Raw genomic sequence first — 22,728 nt, 5'->3', positions numbered from 1 at the left:
GAGGTACTTTGGAGATGAAGGTTATGTGGTGTCCTTTTTTGTATTATAACTGTTAAATTTCACCTGCACTTTATGCTAAAAAATCATCCAAACTCACAGATTGGATACTTGTGAACAACAAGACAAACTTTAATTTTACTTACCAATGTAATTTGTTTTTTATAAATAAGAGCTACATATTGTCTATTGTAGCAAACACCTTTTAAATTATATGTAGATTCATACAAGTAAAGTTGACAAAGTGAGTGAATTTCAGAAACATATTTAATAGTTATAGTTAGGAAATGTGACTAGTACTGAAGGACAGAAACCTGAAGGGCATCATAAAATGTATACGAGCTGTGCTTAAAACATGGCTTCCCAAACCTATTAATGCACCTGATGTCTATTGATTAAGTAGCTAAAAACTCAGCTCAGCCAGGTTTATTAGAAAATAAATAAATCAAATTATTTTTAAGAGGAGAATTGCCTATTGACTATTTTTCCTGACTGTGATTTTCAGAGCACTGTGTGTATATATATATCAATGATGACACAAATAATTGTATAAGACTACCATGTTCTCTGTAGTGGACACCAAGGGTTTGCTCATCAATATAAAAATCTAGGCTACTTAAGTATAACATTCCTGGATAGTTTCTCATGCATGAGTTTTTATCAAATCTTTATAATCATTTAGGAAAAATAAATATAAATTTTGGAAAGTCCCAATTGAATTAGATATGGGTTACATGGGAGCATTTTCAGTAATGCTGTATTATTTTTACTCTCCATATTATTTATAGAGCCCTTGGGCATGGAAGAAATAAAATACAAGGGAAATAAGTTTTATAATAGATTTAGGGCATGGCAGTCACAAGCCTTTAGAAGTCTCCCAGTGGAAGCAGTTTTATAAGAAGGAGGATCCTTGGGGATGGCACTTTGGTGTTAGGAACACCATTAGGAAAAGTTTTATGTTGATTAGACACATAGGGTACATTTGAGAAAGACCTGAGAAAGTGCTAAGTCCACTGATTCTTCACAAAACAGATACAAAGATGATAAAGTCAGACATATTATCCTAGCCAATACTGGCATAGTTATAATCAACTTATATGTTGATTTATGAATTATGCATACAATTTTGAAAGTTTTACTTAGTAGACTATGCGTGTGAGTCAATGACTTGTGAGCAAAGATATTTTCCAAAACTTAAAAATGTTATAGTCAAGTATTTTTTTAGAGTAACGAAATATTTAAGGTCATTGTGCATCTGGATTACATGATATAGTTTTGAGAAGTTTATAAATTCTCCAATAGATTCTTTAATAACCTCACCTTGTTCTCTTCTATAAATGGAAAAGTTTATAGACTAGTATTCTCCACCAGAAAAATATGGGACATATCTTCTCTCCTTATGAGTCTAGGTGATAAATGGTACATGTTTTGATATGGTTATACTCCAGTAGATCTGCTGTATGTAAACTGTTCTTTTTTTTTTTTTTTTTTTTTTTTTTTTTTATTTTTTATTTTTTTAATAATTTTTATTTCTTAAAGTATTACAAAGAGTATTACATATGTCTCCTTTTCCCCCCCCATGACATTCCCCCGGCCCCTACCCCCCCGCCCCCCCCCCCGCCCCGTGTCTTGTGTCCATTGGTTAATCTTATATGCATGCATATAAGTCCTTCAGTTGGTCTCTTAATCCCCCCCCCCCAACCCTCCCCAGGCTCCCCATTGTAGTTTAACATTCTGTTCAATGTTGCTCTGCTTCTGTATCTACCCCTGTTCATCAGTCCATACTGGTCCCCTTTATTTGTCCCAACCTCACTGGAGTAGTCTCAACCTCACCAGGGCCGTCTGAGCCTCACCAGGGCCGTTTCAACCTCACCGGGGTCGTCCCTACCTCACGGGGGCCGTTTCAACCTCACCGGGGTCGTCCCTACCACACCAGGGCCGTTTCAACCTGACTGGGGTTGTCGCTACCACACCGGGGCCGTTTCAACCTGACCGGGGTTGTCCCTACCACACCGGGGCCGTTACGACCTGACCAAGGTTGTCCCTACCTCACGGGGGCCGTTTCAACCTCACCGGGGTCGTCCCTACCACACCGGGGCCGTTTCGACCTGACTGGGGTCGTCCCTACCTCACGGGGGCCGTTTCAACCTGACCGGGGTTGTCCCTACCACGCCGGGGCTGTTTCAACCTGACTGGGGTCGTCCCTACCTCACGGGGGCCGTTTCAACCTCACCGGGGTTGTCCCTACCACACCGGGGCCGTTTCGACCTGACTGGGGTCGTCCCTACCTCACGGGGGCCGTTTCAACCTCACCGGGGTCGTCCCTACCACACCGGGGCCGTTTCGACCTGACTGGGGTCGTCCCTACTTCACGGGGGCCGTTTCAACCTGACCGGGGTTGTCCCTACCACGCCGGGGCCGTTTCGACCTGACTGGGGTCGTCCCTACCTCACGGGGGCCGTTTCAACCTGACCGGGGTCGTCCCTACCACACCGGGGCCGTTTCGACCTGACTGGGGTCGTCCCTACCTCACGGGGGCTGTTTCGACCTCACCGGGGTCGTCCCTACCACACCGGGGCCGTTTCGACCTGACTGGGGTCGTCCCTACCTCACGGGGGCCGTTTCAACCTGACCGGGGTCGTCCCTACCACACCGGGGCCGTTTCGACCTGACTGGGGTCGTCCCTACCTCACGGGGGCCGTTTCGACCTGACCGGGGTCGTCCCTACCACACCGGGACCGTTTCAACCTCACCGGGGCCAACCCAGCCTTACCGGGGAAACAGGAAGTTTGGCCCTCTGTCCCCTGCCGGCGGCTCCCCACTAGACAAAATCTCCAGGCATTCCTGGTGGTTGCACATCCAGCGCTCCTGCCCTCCACCAAGTGCACAGACTGCCTGTCTGCTGTCCCGCAGTGCCCCACCAGAGACTGGGACCAGTGGGCATGTTTGTGCGCTTGCCGGTACAGCAGTTCCACAGTGCCGGCCGAGTCAGGCCCAGCCCTGGCCGGCCCCGGACCCGACTCTGCCCCCCGATTGCGTCCCTCCCAGATGCAAGGAGCTGAAATCTGCAGCCTGCTGGGATGGGCTCTGTACTTGGTGCTTCAGCACATCCTATTCAGTCTCAATGCGCTTCTTTCTATGCGAGGAGTTGAAATCTGCAGTTTGTTGGGTTGGGCTCTGTACTTGGTGTCACATCCTACTCAGTCTCAATGTTCTTTCTCTCCTTCCAGTTGTAGAGCTTCCACTGGGCCAAGTTTCCCATGGTTCTGTATGATAGGTGTTTGTCTGATATTTGGTAGTTTCGATGTTGTTGTGCGAGGTAGCACGCACAGGTCTCTTCCTTATGCCGCCATCCTGGTTCTCCTGGGTCTGCTTCTTGAGTGTGTCTCTCATGGCTGCGAGCAGTTGAAGTCTGCAATTTGTTGGGATAGGCTGCAAAAGCGCAGGTGGGTCTTTTTGTGCACCTGGCACAGCTTGGATGGGGATGTAAATTGATTAAGGCTGAGACTCAGGGAGTCGCCATGGCGGAGCAAATAGCACTGGCTGAGTCTCCGCGGCCCCTTGACTCTCTGCCAGGGCTTTGTGTCCCCCAGTGCCGGCGAGCAGCTGTGCAACAGAGTCTCCCTCGCTTTCTGATGGCTGCAAGGCCGTGCTGCCTCTCCCCGTAGGGTCTGGTGCTTCATGATCCCGCCTGAACCAGCTCAGTGGATTTGAAAGTTTGCAGAAGAAAAGGCGCTTCTACCTGTGGGTCTGGCACAGCCCAGATGGGAATGTAAATTGCGTAGGGCGGGGTCATAGGGAGTCGCCGGGGCGGAGACTCAGCGGCCCCTTGCCTATCCAGGACACCAGGACTTTGCGTCCCCCAGTGCCGGCGAGCAGCCGAGCGCCAGAGCCTCCCTCGCTTCCTGACCGCTGGAATGCCGTGCCGTCTCTCGCCTTGGGGCCTGGGGCCTCAGAGACCCGCCCGAACCAGCTCAGTGGATTTGAGAGTTTGTAAAAGCACAGTCATTCCCTCTTGTGCCTCTGGCACAGCCCTGAGGGTAGGGTGGGGTCACAGGGAGTCACCAGAGTGGATGAAATAGCGATGGCGGCGTCTCCGCGCCCCTCGCCTCCCCGGGACACCAGGACTTCTTGTCCCTCGGTGCCGGCGAGCAGCCGCGTGTCAGAGCTTCCCTCGCTCTCCGACCACTGCAAGGCCGTGGCCGCCTCTCCCTGTGGGATCTGGGGCCTCAGAGACCCGCCCCGAGCAAGCCCAGAGGATTCGAGGGTTCGTAAAAAACCGAGAATCCATTTGCAGCCCGCGTGGCGTGTGACTGCGTACCTCTGGTTTTGGTGCCTCCGTAGCTCCCACTCAGTCTCACTGTGCTTCTTTCTTTTCCTCCAGTTGTAGATCTCCCACTGGGCCAACTTCCCCATGGTTCTGAGTGGCGGTTGTTTACTTCATAGTTGATAGTTTCAATGATGCTGTGAGAGAGCAGCACACACAGGTCCGCTCCCTACGCCGCCATCTTGGTTCTCTCCCTGTTCTTTTTTTTTAAAGATATATTTCCATTGATTTCAGAGAGGAAGAGTGAGGGAGAGAGAGATAGAAACATCAATGAGGAGAGAGAATCAATGATTGGCTGCTTCCTGCACGCCCCCCACTGGGGATCAAGCCTGCAACCTGGGCATGTGCCCTTGACTGAAGTCGAGCCCAGGACCCTTCAGTCCACAGGCCGATGCTCTATCCACTGATCCAAATCATCTAGGACTATTTTTTTTAATGATAATTTACAACTAACTGTATTCTACCAATAGCAAAATTAAACAAATATGTTAAGTGGTCTTTTGGATGTACATAAACATGAAGACAATTCTTATTTTATCATCTAATTAAGAAATTGTGTATGTAGAAAATAGGACACAAGTTGGTTTTAATTCTAGTGGGACTGGTTTTTCCATTTATCCTTTGCTGTGTTGTTCTTTAAATTTTGAACTTTAAGAATAATATCCAAGATTGAAATGTAATTGAACTCTATGTGGAAAACAATGACACACTTGATATTTTCCATATCATCTCCCTAAGGAATTAATGACACACTTGACTATATGTGGCTAAGAGTATTATTTCTGTCCTGACAATATCCTCATTCTCTGCCATTCTTGGCCATCATTATTCATTGGTCTTTCTCTATCCTCATTAGTCTGTGTCAAAAGAGTTAGTTAATTGTTTTAGGGCATCTTTAATAGCTGTGAAGCATTCAGAATTTGTCTGCAGTTGTTCAAAAAGAAACTAAGTTCATAGCCCCTTTTCAGTCTTTATAAAGCTGTAGCTAATGTTTCTAATTGCGTACTCGTATGGGACGCAGACCTTAGGGTGTTTTACTTCCCTCCAGTTTATTCTACAAGCAATTCCTGCTACAGCTGGCTTGTAATTAGGAATTCCATTCAAGTAGTTAGACAGATTGGACATACTTCTGAATGATTCTTTTAACAGAACAACCTGAACTCTAACCCACAACTAACTCTCCCTATTCAACGTCTTACTCTGTATCACATTACGCGACATTACCAATCTTCTTACTTATATGCAGCTTCTTGTTTTATGACCACTGGAACAAATCATTTTAATTCTAAACACTTAAACTCAATAGAACCAAAATTAAACCTTGAATTTCCTCTTGTTTTACCAGTAAACACAGTCTTCAATTCAGTGGCAAGTTTTGTTGACTTGACAGATGCTATTCCTACCTCTCCCCATTCCCACTGTGCTAGACCCTCTTACCTACACAGCACACCAGCAGCCCTCCCAGCAGTCCCGCTGCCTCCACAAAGCACCACTGGGCAGCAACTTTGCCATGTACATCAGACCACACTCTTACTCTCTCATAGGTGAGTTGGCTCATGTTTACCTTTCTGATATTTCCTATAATGGTATTCTTTCTCTCCCTTAAACATTCCATGCTCATGCAATTCTCAGAGCTTTGCAAAAGCTGAGTTTATCCTTTGAAGCATTTTTTTTTAACCACAGATGTGACACATTACTTGTGTTCGTGATTCAAGTCACAAACCAAATGACACCTCCTCATGCCTCCCCTATCTGACCCATAGACATTAATTTCGCCCATGCTACCTGTAATCCTTTCTTCTTTTCTTTTTTTTGTGATCCTTTTTTCTTTATCCCAATTTTATTTTTCTTCATAAAACTTATCATGACTAAATGTAATATCATGTGTAGGTTTTATGAGTACCTCTTGTAACTGGAGAATAAATAGAGTCATTGTCTTTTTCTGACCAGTTTATCATGATTGTAAATCACACGGTAATTTTTTCATAAATACTTGAATGAATAAATGGGTGACCAATAATTGTGAATTAATTTGGGATTCAGAAACAAAATAATTTTAAACAAACATGAAGTAATGAACATTAATTTTATAGCAAACGTATATATTTTGGCTGTTTTATAACTAGAGGATGTATGTCAGATATTAGTGTTATAATCATTCTTTTAAACTAAAAAAATTATCTATCTAAATATAATTAAAGTAATAATAGTATGTATTGAATTCTTTCAAAATTTGTCTATATTATCAATTACCTTTTACATGACAGATACTTGAACTTTGCAATCACATATGTTTTAAATAAACTACAGGTTTGCAGATGTGTGCATGTTCATGAGTGTACACGGTGCTTTTTTACCCTCTTATGGTGGTGACAAAGTGCTAGAGTTATTTCTAAATGGACATACATGAGCTATAAAGCACTTTGAAATCCATTTTGAAAAATATCTCTTAAATATTTATGAAACCACACAGGATTGAAAAAAGCTGTGGTTAAGAATTTTAACCTATTCTTTTTATTATGAAATATTTCAGACATAAAAGTTATGATGCATAACATAATGCATAGCCATGCATTCACTGCCAACTTAAGAAAACAAAAATTACAAATAGAACCTTTGCCCTGCATATACCCTTCTGCAATGGCAACCATTCTTTAACCCTGAAAAGGTAGGCCTTGCTTTGACTTTGGTACTTTCATTCCCATGCTCATCTGAAATGTTTACTACCTATTCATCTCTAAACTACTTATCATATTTTTATACGCTCTTTGACTCTTCATAGATAGCTCAAGTTGCTTTTGTTTTTTGCTCAAATTTTTCAGATTAGTATATATTGATGGATAGAGTTGCAGTCTACTTGTTGTGACTACACCTCAGTGCTCCATGCTGTGCATTTAGTAAACCTTATCTAACTTTATAACTAGAAATTAATGACCGTCCAGATTGTTTTCCATTTTCATTGTTCCATCAATGCTGTGATTAGCTAGCATTCTTGCTCGTTTCAGTCACATTCTCGACTTTCTCCAGGCTCTATACTTTGCAATGGGATCTTCACTTGACAATCCCGAAGTGTTCTCCAAAGTGATTTCTCAAATTACACCTTCATCAAAAATGTAGTAGATTTTCTTTCCCTCCGCACTCTTGGGAAAAATGTTATTTGAAAACTTTTTAATTTTTGCCTATCTTGAAGAATTTAAAATATGGCTTTATGATTTTCATTCTTATTATCCTAATTACCAAGAAAATTGAGTATTTTCATGTTTATTGTGTTTCTCCTTTATATGTTGCATATTTATAATATTATCTTTAACTTATACTAGATTACATGTCTTTTATATTAATTTATAGAACTTCTTTTTTTTTTTTCGCTTAAAGTATTACAAAGGGTATTACATAAGTGTCCTTTTTTTCCCCCCCGCCCTTGACAAACCCCTACCCTCCCTTACCCCCAAGTGTCTTATGTCCATTAGTTATGCTTATATGCATGCATACAAGTCCTTCGGTTGATCTCTTACTCCCCTCCCTCCTGCCCCCCAACTCTCTCTGGCCTTCCCACTGCAGTTTGACAATCAGTTTGAGGCAGCTCTGCCTCTGTATCTATTATTGTTCAAAAGTTTGTAATGGTCTTTATTATCCATGAATGAGTGAGATCATGTGGTATTTTTCCTTCATTGACTGGCTTGTTTCACTTAGCATAATGCTCTCCAGTTCCATCCATGATGTTGCAAATGGTAGGAGTTCCTTCTTTTTAACAGCAGCATAGTATTCCATCGTGTAGATGTACCACAGTTTTCTAATCCATTCATCTACTGATGGGCACTTAGGCTGTTTCCAGATCTTAGCTATGGTGAATTGTGCTGCTATGAACATCTGGGTGCATATATCCTTTCTGATTGGTGTTTCTGGTTTCTTGGGATATATTCCTAGAAGTGGGATCACAGGGTCAAATGGGAGTTCCATTTCCAATTTTTTGAGGAACCTCCATACTGCCTTCCATAGTGGCTGCACCAGTCTGCATTCCCACCAGCAGTGCACAAGTGTTCCTTTTTCTCCACATCCTCTCCAGCACTTGTCGTTTGTTGATTTGTTGATGATGGCCATTCTGACAGGTGTGAGATGGTACCTCATTGTTGTTTTGATTTGCATCTCTCGGATGATTAGTGACTTTGAGCATGTTTTCATATGTCTCTTGGCTTTCTGAATGTCCTCTTTTGAAAGGTGTCTATTTAGATCCTTTGCCCATTTTTTGATTGGATTGTTTATCTTCTTTTTGTTAAGTTGTATGAGTTCCCTATAAATTTTGGAGATTAAGCCCTTATCAGATATGACGTTGGCAAATATGTTTTCCCACGAGGTGGGTTTTCTTGTTGTTTTGTTGATGGTTTCTTTTGCTGTGCAGAAGCTTTTTATTTTGATGTAGTCCCATTTGTTCAGTTTCTCTTTAGTTTCAACTGCCCTAGGAGCTGTATCAGTGAAGAAATTGTTTTGGCATATGTCTGAGATTTTGTTGCCTTTGTATTCTTCTAGAATTTTTATGGTTTCCTGTCGTACATTTAAGTCCTTTATCCATTTTGAGTTTATTCTTGTGTATGGTGTAAGTTGGTGGTCTAGTTTCATTTTCTTGCATATGTCTGTCCAATTTTCCCAACACCATTTATTGAAGAGACTATCTTGGCTCCATTGTATGTTCATGCCTCCTTTGTCAAAAATTAATTGAGCATATTGGTTCGGGCTAATTTCTGGACTCTCTATTCTATTCCACTGATCTATATGTCTGTTCTTGTGCCAGTACCAGGCAGTTTTGAGAACAGTGGCTTTGTAATACAGCTTGATATCTGGCATTGAGATCCCACCTACTTTGTTCTTTCTCGGGATCGTTGCAGCTATTCGGGGTCTTTTTTTATTCCAGATGAATTTTTGGAGAGTTCGTTCTAGATCTTTGAAGAAGGCCATTGGTATTTTAATGGGAAGTGCGTTGAATGTATAGATTGCTTTGGGTAGTATGGACATTTTAATGATGTTGATTCTACCAATCCAAGAACATGGTATGTTCTTCCATCTGTTTATGTCTTCCTCTATCTCTTTTTTCAACGTCCTGTAGTTTTCTGAGTAGAGGTCTTTAACCTCTTTAGTTAAGTTTATTCCTAGGTATCTTAATTTTTTTGGTGCGATGGTAAATGGGATTGTTTTTCTGATCTCCCTTTCTGAAAGTTCACTATTGGTGTATAGAAATGCCTCAGATTTCTTGGGGTTAATTTTGTATCCTGCTACATTGCCAAATTCATGTATTAAGTCTAGTAGCTTTTTGATGGAGTCTCTAGGGTTTTGTATGTATAATATCATGTCATCTGCAAATAAGGACAGTTTTACTTCCTCTTTTCCAATTTGGATGCCTTTTATTTCTTCTTCTTGCCTAATTGCAATGGCTAATACTTCCAGTACTATGTTGAACAGGAGTGGTGAGAGTGGGCATCCCTGTCTTGTTCCTGTTCTTAGGGGAAATGGTGTTAGTTTTTGTCCATTGAGTATGATGTTGGCTGTGGGCCTGTCATATATGGCTTTTATTATGTTGAGGTATGATCCTTCTATTCCCACCTTTCTGAGAGTTTTTATCAAAAATGGGTGTTGGATTTTGTCGAATGCTTTTTCTGCATCAATTGATATGACCATGTGGTTTTTTTCTTTCAATTTGTTTATGTGATGTATCACATTTATTGATTTACGGATGTTGTACCATCCTTGCATCTCTGGGATAAATCCTACTTGGTCATGGTGTATGATCATTCTGATGTACTGCTGGATCCGATTTGCTAAGATTTTGTTGAGGATTTTGGCATCTATGTTCATGAGGGATATTGGCCTGTAATTCTCTTTCATTGTGATGTCTTTACCTGGTTTTGGTATTAGGGTGATGCTGGCTTCATAGAATGAGCTTGGAAGCGTTCCTTCCTCTTGAGTTTTTTGTAGTAGTCTGAGGAGGGTAGGTTTTAGTTCTTCCTTGAATGTTTGGTAGAACTCCCCTGTGAAGCCGTCTGGCCCTGGGCTTTTGTTTGCTGGAAGCTTTCTGATGACTGCTTCAATTTCTTCCATAGTTATTGGCCTATTGAGGTTTTTAGATTCTTCCTGATTGAGTTTTGGAATGTTGTATTTTTCTAGGAATTTGTCCATTTCCTCCAGGTTGTCTAGTTTGTTGGAGTAGAGTTGCCCGTAGTATTGTTTAACAATCATTTGTATTTCTGTGGGGTCTGTTGTTATTTCGCCTCTATCATTTCTGATTTGGTTTATTTGGGACCTCTCTCTTTGCTTCTTGGTGAGCCTGGCTAGGGGTTTGTCAATCTTGTTTATCCTTTCAAAGAACCAGCTCTTGGTTTCATTGATTTTCTGTATTGTTTTTTTGGTCTCTATTTCATTGATTTCTGCTCTAATCTCTATTATCTCCTTCCTTCTGCTCACTCTGGGGTTTTCTTGTTGCTCTCTTTCTAATTCTTTGAGTTGTAGAGTTAGATGATTGACTACCATTTTTTCTTGTTTTTTGAGATAGGCCTGTAGAGCTATAAACTTTCCTCTCAGGACTGCTTTCATTGTGTCCCAGAGGTTTTGGATTGTTGTGTTTTCATTGTCATTAGTGTCCAGGATGTTTTTAATTTCTTCTTTGATGTCATCGGTAACCCAATCAATATTTAATAACATGCTATTCAGCTTCCAAGTGTTTGAGTATTTTGGGTTGTTTTAATTGTAGTTTATTTCTAACATTATGCCATCGTGGTCTGCGAAGAAGCTTTTTATGATTTCAATCTTCTTGAATTTGTGGAGACTTTGCTTGTGACCCAATATGTGGTCTATTTTTGAATATGTCCCATGAGCACCTGAGAGGAATGTATATTCTGCAGCTGTGGGGTGAAGTGTTCTGAAGATGTCAATTAAGTCCATCTGATCTAGTGAGTCATTTAGGATTGCTGTTTCTTTGCTGAGTTTTTGTCTAGCGGATTTATCCAGTGATGTCAGTGGTGTATTAAAGTCCCCTACTATGATTGTATTATTGTCGATCTCTCCCCTGATATCTTCCAGAAGTTTTCTTATGTATGTGGGTGCTCCTGCATTGGGTGCATATATGTTTACCAGGGTTATATCTTCTTGTTGTATTGATCCCTTTAGTATTATGAAGTGGCCTTCCTTATCTCTGGTTATGGCCTTCACTTTGAGATGTATTTTGTCAGATATAAGTATTGCTACCCCAGCTTTCTTTTCCTTCCCATTTGCGTGAAAGATATTTTTCCATCCCTTCACTTTCAGTCTGTGTGAGTCCCTTCTAATGAGGTGGGTCTCTTGTAGACAGCAGATGTATGGGTCATGTTTTTTTATCCATTCAGCCACTCGATGTCTTTTGGTTGGAGCATTTAGTCCATTTACATTTAAAGTTATTATTGAAAGGTATTTGTTTGTAGCCATTTCTTTTTGTGTGTGTGTGTGTGGCTGTTTTCTTTCTGAGCTTGATATTTCTTCTTTTTACACCAGTCCCTTTAGCATTTCTTGCATGGCTGGCTTGGTGGTGATAAACTCCCTTAGCCCTTTTTTGTCTGTGAAGCTTCTTATTTCCCCTTCAATTTTGAATGATAGCCTTGCTGGATAGAGTATTCTTGGATTCAGTCCTTTGCTTTGCATCACTTTGTAGATTTCCGTCCATTCTTTTCTGGCCTGATGTGTTTCTGTTGAGAAATCATTTGATAATCTAATGGGAGATCCCTTGTATGTTACTTTCCGTCTCTCTCTTGCAGCCTGTAAGATTCTCTCTTTATCCTGAACATTTGCCATGGTAATTATGATGTGTCTTGGTGTGGGTCTTTTCGGGTTCACCTTGTTTGGGACTCTCTGGGCTTGTGTGACTTTTTTCTTCCCCACCTCAGGGAAGTTTTCTGATATTATTTCTTCGAATAGGTTTTCTAATCCATGTTCATCTTTCTGTTGTTCTGGCACCCCTATTATTCGTATGTTGTTTCGTTTCATGTTGTCCCAAAGCTCCCTTAGGCTCTCCTCCTGTCTTTTAATTTTTTTCTCCATTTGCCGTACAGTTTGAGTGTGTTTTGCTTCCTTGTCTTCTAATTCACTAATTCGGTCCTCCGCTTCTCCCAGTCTACTGTTGATACTTTCAATGGAGTTTTTTATTGAAGCTATATCACTCTTCATTTCTTCTTGGGACTTACTTAAGTTGTTGATTTTTTCATCTGTTTCTTCTAGTTTCTTGCATAAGTAGTTGAGTTTTTCATCTGTTTCTTCTTGCTTCTTGAACATCTGGTGCATGTACTCTAGGAACCTTATTCTGAATTCTTTTTCCATCATGTTGCATATCTCTGTCTCACTTAGCTGCTTTTCTGGCGAGTCCTCCTTTTCTTTCCTTTGGGGGTTTCTTTGCCTACCCATGTTTGATCTCGCTGACATATGTAGATGTTGAGATGTTCAGTGGCTGCTCCCTGGGTGGCAGGGGCTCCTTGGGTTGTGGTTGCTGCTCAGACGGTTGCGGTAGCAGCTGCTTTCCAGTTGGCAGCAGCTCCTCTGGTGGGTGTTGTTCACAGCTGTGTTGGCTCTTCTGGCTGGTGGGGGGAGGCTTCACGTACAGCTGCTGTTCCACAGACAGAGGGTGTGGTGATCTGGAGGCTGTGGTGATCAGGAGGCTGCGGTGATCAGGGGGCTGCTGTTGCTTGGATCTGCGGTCTGGGAAATGCTCCTCTCTTACCAGCACTGCATGGTCTGGGAAACGCTCCTCTCTTATGGGCACTGCATGGTCTGATCAGTTCCTCAGGATGCCCCCTTTAGTCTCAGTTCTCCGCAATCACAAAATCCAAATCTCAAATCTCCTGGCGCCAGCAAACCCGCGGAACTCCTTACCCTGGTCAGGGTCTGTGTCTGTCCCAAGAGACGCGGCTGTCTGCCATGCGGTCTCCCTCCGACCCTCTGGGCTCAGGTCTGGCAAACTTTCCTGCCCAGATCCCTGGTTTTTAACCTTTCCAGGGGAGATCTGCCCTTCCCAGCTGCAAACCGTCTCACCAGCTGAGTAAATTTGCCAATTCGGGGTGGGTGTTATTAGTTTCAGCTGCTTACTCCGTTTGCTCCGGGACAAGACCTGGGACGCGTCTGCCTATATCGCCGCCATCTTGCTTCCCCCCTATAGAACTTCTTTAATTTTTGAATACCAATGTTTTGTTCAGTAGTGTTGCAAGTATCATCTCGTCTATTGTATCTCTTTATTTTTTAAGGTGTTTTTGATTGAACAGAGTTTACTTTTAATAGAGTGGGATTAAATTTGACAATCTTTTTCTTTATGTTGCTTCCTCCATATGGCAACAAATTGCCGGGCTTATTCTCTCACCCATCTGCAATGAACTGTTTTCTTATATTTCAAACATCTACATATATCTGATGGTCTATTTTGATATTCTTTATTGTTTCCATCTGTCTCTTTATCCTTGCACCAAACAGTGCTTTAATTAGTATAGTTTTATAATTAGTCTTGATATCTGGAAGGCTATATCATATAACATGCAATTCTTTTCAAAATTGTCTTCAGTATTTTAAGCTCTTTGCTCTCTTATATAAGTTTAAAAATCAGCTTATCAAATCCCACCAAAACAAAGCAAAACTATTTAATGGGGTTTTGATTGAAATTTTATTAATGTGAGAAACAATGCAGTTTTTGTGTTTGTGTTAAATTTTCCTTTGCATTTATTTAGATACATTTAAAAATGTTTACAAACATTGTATTTAGAATTATTGCCTCTAAGTTATTAAATGAAAGTCTCGTGTGATTTCTTTTATTTATTACTTCTCCCTTGTATGTTTTTCATATGAATATTGCATGATCCATAGAATAATTGGGAAGTGTTCCCTCTTTCTATTCAATTGTAGAATTTATAAGAGCTTAGATTTATCTCTTCTTTGAATGGTTAGTAAAGTTCCATGTATAATTAATTATACTGATGTCATGATATGCCTGCTTGTTTTAATTTTGGTAGATTTTAAATTTCTGATTCAATTTACTTCTTCTTGAGTCTTTTTTATTAAGGTATATATATTTTTAATTGGATTGTTCATGCCATCCTAGAACATGCATGTGTTGACATAAATTTGATCACAATATTGTTTCCATCTCCACTACAATTGGACTGGTACCCATTTTCTTTCTAAAAATGATTTTTGTGCCTTTTCTCTGGCCATACTTCTAAAAATAAATCTTAGGGAGTGTTTCAATTATAGTTGTTCCAAAGATTCTGATTTTGTTTTTATGAATGCTGCTTTCATTGGACTGCAAATTAATTGAGTTGATTTTTGTAGAAATATTCTGAGCCCTGTTTTAAAGTGTATCCTTAAAAAATAATATCTATTACATCTATACTAATAAAAGGGTAATATGCTAATTAGACTGGACATCTTCCAGATGTCCTTCAGGACAAAGCCACGGTGGTGGGTGCTGAGGCAGAGGTGGTTAGGGTGATCAGGCTGGCAGGGAAGAGCAGTTAGGGGCAACCAAGTTGGCAGGGGAGCAGTTAGGGGGCGATCAGGCAGTCAGGCAGAGTGATTAGGGGTGATCAGGCAGGCAGGCAAGAGAGTGGTTAGGACCCAGAGGTCCCGAATTGGAGAGGGTGCAGGCTGGTTTGAGGGACCCCTCCCATGCAAGGATTTCATGCACCAGGCCTCTAGTATATTCATAAGAATCAACTTTAAGCTTTCAGCCTAGGCATGTGTGTGTGTTTGTGTTTATTTTTAATTCTAACATACTTGAGGGCAGACATAGATTTTTCTTCTTTACATTATAGCAGAGACCTCATCAGCACAATTTCCTTTTTGCTGATTATACTTCATCTACCCTATCACTAGAAATGGAGCCTGGAAGGTTCCTGGCTTATCTGGGCAGTGGCTGTATCTCCTATTCTTTGATAGGCATGAAACATCAAACTGTAAATTATAAAGATCAAGAAATATCCAAAGAGCAGCCAGAGAGTGAAAACAATCTCTATAATGTGGGTTTTGATCTCACTGTGTGAGGTTTCAGTAATTTCTCATACCTTCTTTGCAATTTCCCTGTGGATATTGTTCTTTTTATTTACTTATTTATTTAATTTATAGTATTAACCTTTTAGTCTTTCTTTTTTTCCAATTACAGTTTACATTCAATATTATTCTGTGTTAGTTTCAGGCATACCACATAGTAATTAGACAAGCATATACCTTACAGTGTTCCTCCTGATATTGCCAGTACCCACATGGCACCATACATAGTTACTATGATATTATTGACTGTATTCCCTCTGCTGCATGACTGTTTGTGATTAATATTAACTGCGAGCACATGGTAATTTTATATGTAGAATTTATAGATGCAAGCATCATATTTCTATTACCCATATTTCATTTTTGAAACTAACGTCCAGTAGTTCTTGAATAGTGTTCTACATTACTCAGCGAACTGCCATAAAAGAATAGAAGATAACTTCAAATACATAAATTATAACTTTATGATATTTCAAATTTGCAGTGGTTACCTTATATAAGAAACATCAATGCTGGTGCATTTAAAGAAAAACAGAGTTATTTCCATGCATATAATTTGTAAAATTGACTTACAGAAATCCTAGTTTAAGTGAGAAATGTAAATGTCTCTTTCTTCTTACTCTTAAATCTACATAAAGATTAATCTCCCTGCTAAGTAAAGTGAAGTTATCAATCTCCATACCTCTGAATGTCAGGTGCTAGGAACACATTATACAGTAAGATTTTATTCTTTTGTTGTTTGAAATCAAACAAATTCCATCTCTTTGAAAAAAAGGAAAACATATTAAAATAGCATTTCTCATTTTTAGAAAAGCACTTAATAATAGGATATGTCCTCACAGAATAAAACCATTTCTTCTCCAGAACAATGAAGAAATAGATTTATACATAGATGAATTCTACTTAGTTGATGTATTTTTATATAAAAGAAAGTTTGAATTTTGGCATTGAAATGATTTTCACATCTTTGTTGATCATCCTCTTTGATCTTTTATTTAGTGTTGTTTACAATAGCATTCATATATTAAGATTTCTGTTCTTACCTATGCATAAGAATCGGCCAATATTTTATTGCTTCTGGGTCTAATGATGCTGAATAGTTTTATTGGGTGTTTAAAGTAATGAAATAGGAGCTCCTCATGGGTGTAGCATTTTTCTGATGTGTTAGTTAAAAAAAAAAAAAGATTGACCCTTTCCCTGGCCTCATGGAGTCTGTTGATGGGGATATATACTTTGATGAGATAAAAATGTCCAGATCTTGATTATTGGTGGCTTTCACAGAGGCCATAGCACTTTTCACTAGAAAGCAATAGTTTGTTTAAATATGACAAGTCAACATGAATTCTAAGAGTAACTGGATTGAAAATGGAGTTCAGTCATATTATTATTTTTATAATTTTTACATTTCTTAGAAAATACAAAATAACCGGATATAGTACAGTCTTGTATATCTAGATGGTTCATGTCTAGTTGTCACATGAAATGCTACACTCTAGATCAGCAGTTCTCAACCTGTGGGTCGCGACCCCTTTGGGGGTCGAACGACCCTTTCACAGGGGTCGCCTAAGACCATCAGAAAACACATATATAATTACATATTGTTTTTGTGATTAATCACTATGCTTTAATTATATTCAATTGGTAACAATGAAATTGGGGGTCACCACAACATGAGGAACTGTATTAAAGGGTCACGGCATTAGGAAGGTTGAGAACCACTGCTTTAGATTGACAGTTCAGAGACTTTCTGATTCACACTGGGATAAGAAAAGTCCAATGCAGATACGTTGCTTCTAGGTTGACACTCTGACATCAAACCTGGGTGTAATATAAGAGCAATAAACACCTCCTACAAGGATGGGCAGCTGGTGTGGCAGTGCTCTAAATTATTAATACAGAAAAAATGGAACCTGAAGGAATGATGGTTTACTCTTCAACCTAAGCTAATATAATCATGCATGTCAATGAAGTCTGATTGTCCATTCTAAAAAAATAAAACATGCATCTCTACACTATACATTTTTTATTGGTGCTGTTAGATTATGTAGTTGATCATCTTCATAGAATTCTTGGGTTAAGATTTTGTAACTATTGGAGTAATCCCTATGGCTATATCTAATATATCTATATATAAAAGGCTAATATGCTAAGTGTTTGACCATTTGACCGGTAGCTATAACACGCACTGACCATCAGGGGGCAGATGCTCAACGCACAGGCATAGAAACATGGAACAAACTGATGAATCTCAGAGGGAAGGGGGGAGGGAGGAGGGCAGGAAGAGATTAACCAAAAATCTTATATGCATACTAGAGGCCCGGTGCTCTGATTCGTGCACCGATGGGGGGTCCCTTGGCCTGAAACCGGCAGTTGGACATCTCCTGAGGGGTCCTGGATTGCGAGAAGGCACAGGCCAGGCTGAGGGACCCCACTGGTGCACAAATCCATGCACCGGGCCTCTAGTTTGTAATAATACCCACAGTTCAAATTCATGCATGGGCTTTGCCACTGGTTGCTTAGCAATAACTTATTGAAATCTGCCTCAGTAAGATCCACTACATCTCTTGGTGATCTCATTTCAACCTCCTCATAACCCATAAAAACAGACTTTGATATTTACATTTTTCTGATAAGGGACTATTGTATATCCTGGTAAGTTAAATAACATCCTCTAAATTTAAAAAATTCTTGAAATAATACCACTCCAAATGGCTCATAGCTGTGTTATTAGCCATATTACCTTCATTATAATATAGAAAATTCTGATCTCTTTGGTCATAAGGCATCTTGACGCTGGCTTGCCTGGTCAGTATCTGCAGGAACAACATCTCTTCCACCATGGGCTTGTCTGTCAACCCAAAGATTTTGGATTCTAACCCATCTTCTCTGTCCACTGACATAATTTCAGTCTTCCCACCCCTTTGTGTTCATCAATGGAAGCTTCTCTCTTACTGACACCGCAGTAGAACCCCTGTTCAGGCTTCTTGTCACTATCAAGCAGGAAAGGGAACCCATAGCAGATACAGACTCACTTTTTGCTTTGTTTCACAATGGTGTCAATCCATTTTTCACTACCCAATAAGATTTTGTTGAACTTTAGTCTGTATATTCAGTTATATAAGGAGCTTTGGGCATATATTATGCACAAAGTACTAGGCTACACGGTGATAAAATAAAACAGATGTGTTTCCTTCCTTATGAAGCCTAGAATTTAGTAGGGAAGAAAGTGTTTTTATAGTGACCAACACTTTTCATTATAAAATAGTAGCTCCAAGTTTAAAAGCAATTCAGAATGGTATTCAGTTCTCTAATGCAAGAAGAAAAAAAAAGCATGTCATAACATTGCATAGGTTTTGTTTTGCTTGTTTTCATGCACAGAACTTTACCCTCCCCTCTTAGCTTTATGACACAGAACTCTAACACTCCACTTTGAGAATTACCACAATTAGACTGTGAGTGCCTCCCAGGTAAGGGGCTAATTTAACCACTTTTGTAAACAACATTTCTTAATGTATTGTAAGATAGTTACCCAGAATTTCTCCAGTGTTAAGTGTTTACAACTATACAAAAGCATCATGTATTTCTGACTGTGATAAAATCTGTGATATATAACTCAATCCCTAAGTGGGCTTAACTTTACCAATAGCCTTTTTAACACTATTTATTTCAACATTTTATATATGACTGCCTAGTAGATGGTATTTACTGTTGTTCTACATACTAGTACTCTATGGCCTATTGGGTAAAAGTAAGGTTATTCCAATTCCAATAGCATAAATGTCATTCTCTACAAACATATCACTGTCAGCTTATGATTAGCAAATAAAATATTTCAAGTAACATATGTAGTATTTTTATGATTAAGTAAACCAGAGTAGATAATATATAATCTAAGTGGATTACTATGAATCAAAATGATTGGAATCTAAAGATTGGGAAGTCCAATCAAAGATAATGTAACTTTTAATGAGGAAAACTGATTAAAATGAGAAATATTAGCATTAAGATGTTTTGTGGGAGGTTGACTTGTTGCAGTTTTTCTACTCTATTTTAGCCTTGTGTGGGATGCTTTCAAAAGAGCAGTTATCATCAAGCTGTTTGATAATAACAGATGTTTAAGTGTTTAAACCTTCAGAGAAAAAAATTTACCAGATGATTAAATGTCACATGAATTTATTAGGAATGAATGAATTTAAGTTTCACAACTAAGAAAAAAACCATTTAAGGTGATTCAAATAATTATGCTATACTTAGAAGCCTTTGCAGTTTTAAAATGCTTATTCTCAAGAAATCTTGCCTAAGCTCATTTTCTCTTTCCTTCATGGAAGGAAGAGGGCATCTTCGCTGAAGACTCAGGGCTCAGCTTTGCTGGGTACCTTTTGGACCAAAGTGGTATGGAACCTTAAGAGTTTAAGGGGTTTTGGCTAACGTGGGAAGGCAATGTTCCTCTCTGGAAGTGGTACATAAAAAAAGTATAGTTGACTCTTGAGAAATGTGGGGGTTAGGGTACCACCTTCCCCTCAGCATAGTTGAAAATCTGAATTAGTGGCCATCTTCCTAGGCTTGCAGGCATCAAACAATTCCCACATCAGAAATTGATGTGTGTGTGTGTGTGTGTGTGTGTGTATGTATGTATGTGTGTGTGTGTTCCCCTTCTTAGAATCCTTTTCTTTCCTATATTTACCTGAATGTCTCATGTTCATGATTCATGTCTCAGTAAAATGTAATATTTTCAGAGAGGTTTCCTCTGGTCCCAATAACACACGAAGCAATGCATCTGCTGTAATGGGTTACAGCACACTTAACTTTTATTTTCATGTATGTTATTCAATTGTAGGTGACTGTTTGTCTCCCTTGCCAACTATCAACCATCTGGGGACGGCAGCCAGGTCTTTCATTTTGTCTTTGCCCTCCTAGTGCCCAGGACAGTGCCTATGTAGCACCTTCTATCCACACCTTAAACACTTAAGAATTATGTCTTTTCTTTAGTCTCTTCTACTTAATTTCAATGATTTGCTTTTTAAAAATCAGATGCATGACTAAATATCAGTTCCTTGTAACCCTGCTATCCTAACAACTGTTCCGCAGGCTGCATTTGCGTTGTGGAAGGAACACGTGGTCCCAGGGCATGCTGAGGGAGAATCATGCTCATTTTCCTCAAATGTTTGCTAGTCTGGATGACCTGATCTTTGGTAAGTGATCCCCAAAGACGGGCACAAAGAGTTTGGTCACCACTGACCACCCGCATGCTTCCCTCTGGCTGCTCTTGCTCCTGTACCCCAGGCTTGGAGAATCGGAATCATTGTGACTTTGTTTCCAAGCCAAAGCGTGGATCCAGCTCTGAGGACATGGTGGGACTCACTGCGTAGCTCTTTGCTCCCTGGTGTCTTCTTGAGGTGCCATCATCGTGTGTCTGGTTTTGGCACAGGCCTTGACCAGAATTGTGTCAGAGGAAACCGAAACAGAGCTCCTGGTCCATTTCTCCACAATATAACTGTGTCTTCCTCCTCTCTTCTCTCTCCCCCAGAGCATCAGGGACTCTTGTTCTTCCCTCGGATCCGGGAAGTGAGTGGAAACTGATATTCTCATAGATTCTGTTTATGTCTCTCCATTCCCCATAGGACATTATATTTCGGAAAGCAAATGTCAAAAATAGACTCTCCTCTCTTTTTTGTTATATTCTTCCACCATTTAAAAGAAAACTTAACCATCCCACCCCCAGGATAGAAAGTCTTTCTCTTGTTTATTGAAAGTCTCCCCTAGTTAGAAATATTTACTAAATTATTGAATTTGTAATGACTTGTCTTAGCCTCTGAGGAGGTTCTCGGTGACCCTCGGGGCTGTGTGTTGTGGGGTCTCACAGGCCATTTTTCATTTCTCTGTGTTGGTCAGCTGTGGGAGAAACCCCTCTGTGCCCAAAAGCTCTCTCTCTCCTTTTTGGTTTATTCCCGGACCAACAACTGATTTAAAAGGCAATAAATAGAACTATCAGCACAGCTTTCTTTTACAAGCAGGGGAGATTATAAGTGACATTTATTTTAAGATTGCATTCTGATTTTTAACTGATATATCCTGTTCATTTGGGTCTGTTAACTTGAGACCATTCTAATTTTTATGGCCACTATAAAATGACCTCCTAAAACTGGGACACATTTCATAAATCCATATGGAAGGAAAATGGTCACAACTGCAATTGATCACAGTGAAAAGAAATATTCTAGAATGGCAAGATAACACTGGATTTCCTCTTATAGAAACTTCTTAGGTAAATTCCTATAGCTTTCAAGGTTTCCAATACCTATGTGTTGTCTATATATAAACACACATTTTTGCGTGTTTCTACAGCAATGTACTAGTCTGAGGGGGAAACTGGCAGTGATGTGACTCTAATGAACTCAAAAGAAATTAAGTGAAGATTCTTAACTTCTAATATATGTTTCCACTTAAATGTTTTATGCTCTTTTTTATTGTAAAGGGTATTTTCAATTCTGCCCCCTGTGTGTGTGACTTTCTCATGAATGGATAATGCTAAGAAAATGTTCGAACTGCTGTAATTAGCGCCCAGCGCCCAATGTACTGCAATAAAATGCTGCTCTCCATCACCAGGGTCACACATTGTTCCCTTGAGTGCATGGCATACAAATTCACCACTTTTAATCTCTTTATTAAAAGATTCTCCAAGGTTAGAGAGGCATATTAAAATTACTTTACTAAAGACGCTTTTGGCCTACCTAATGTGTTTTGCCAATCTAAAATGCAAAAAAAAAAAAAGAGAAGAAAATATTTTATACGTTGAAAGGTGAATTAAAGGCATGGTAAAATGCAATTCAATTAATATTTATTGAGCAACTATTATCTAAGAAGATTGCTCCAGTCACTGTAGAAACTCAAAACTTAGTATTTTATTTTCTCATCTTGAAAACCTTAGAATTTAATAGCGAAGAAGACAAATAGAAGCTTCCAGGAATAGGGGCCTGCCACAGTCTAGATAATAACACAGAGCCCTGGGGACACAGTGAGATGCAATATATTCCCGTAGGTTGTCTAAGAAGGCATTTCTCCTTCAGAGTGTCTTCTTTTCATGCATTTGATGTTTGTCTGCTTTTCTAACTTGTAGGAGTTAAAGTTTGTGACTCACAGGAACTTTATAATATAATTTTTTATTAAGTTGTTAATGTATAAATAAGAGATAATAGATCTTTCTGCTCTCTTACAAAAATGAGCACCATATCTTCTTGGTGGGTTTGCTAATATGTAGGATCCTGTTCAGATATGGCAGCAAAATAGTACTTGCCACGCCATGTGTCATAGCAGAGCTGTGACAAGGGGCAGTCACATTAATGTCATGTTTGTGTTTAGGA

This window comes from Myotis yumanensis, unplaced genomic scaffold (genome assembly GCF_028538775.1).
Source record: "Myotis yumanensis isolate MYYU_CA2020_CCGP unplaced genomic scaffold, mMyoYum1.0.hap1 SCAF_7, whole genome shotgun sequence".
Classification (NCBI taxonomy): domain Eukaryota; kingdom Metazoa; phylum Chordata; class Mammalia; order Chiroptera; family Vespertilionidae; genus Myotis; species Myotis yumanensis.
This window is presented reverse-complemented; position numbering follows the sequence as displayed.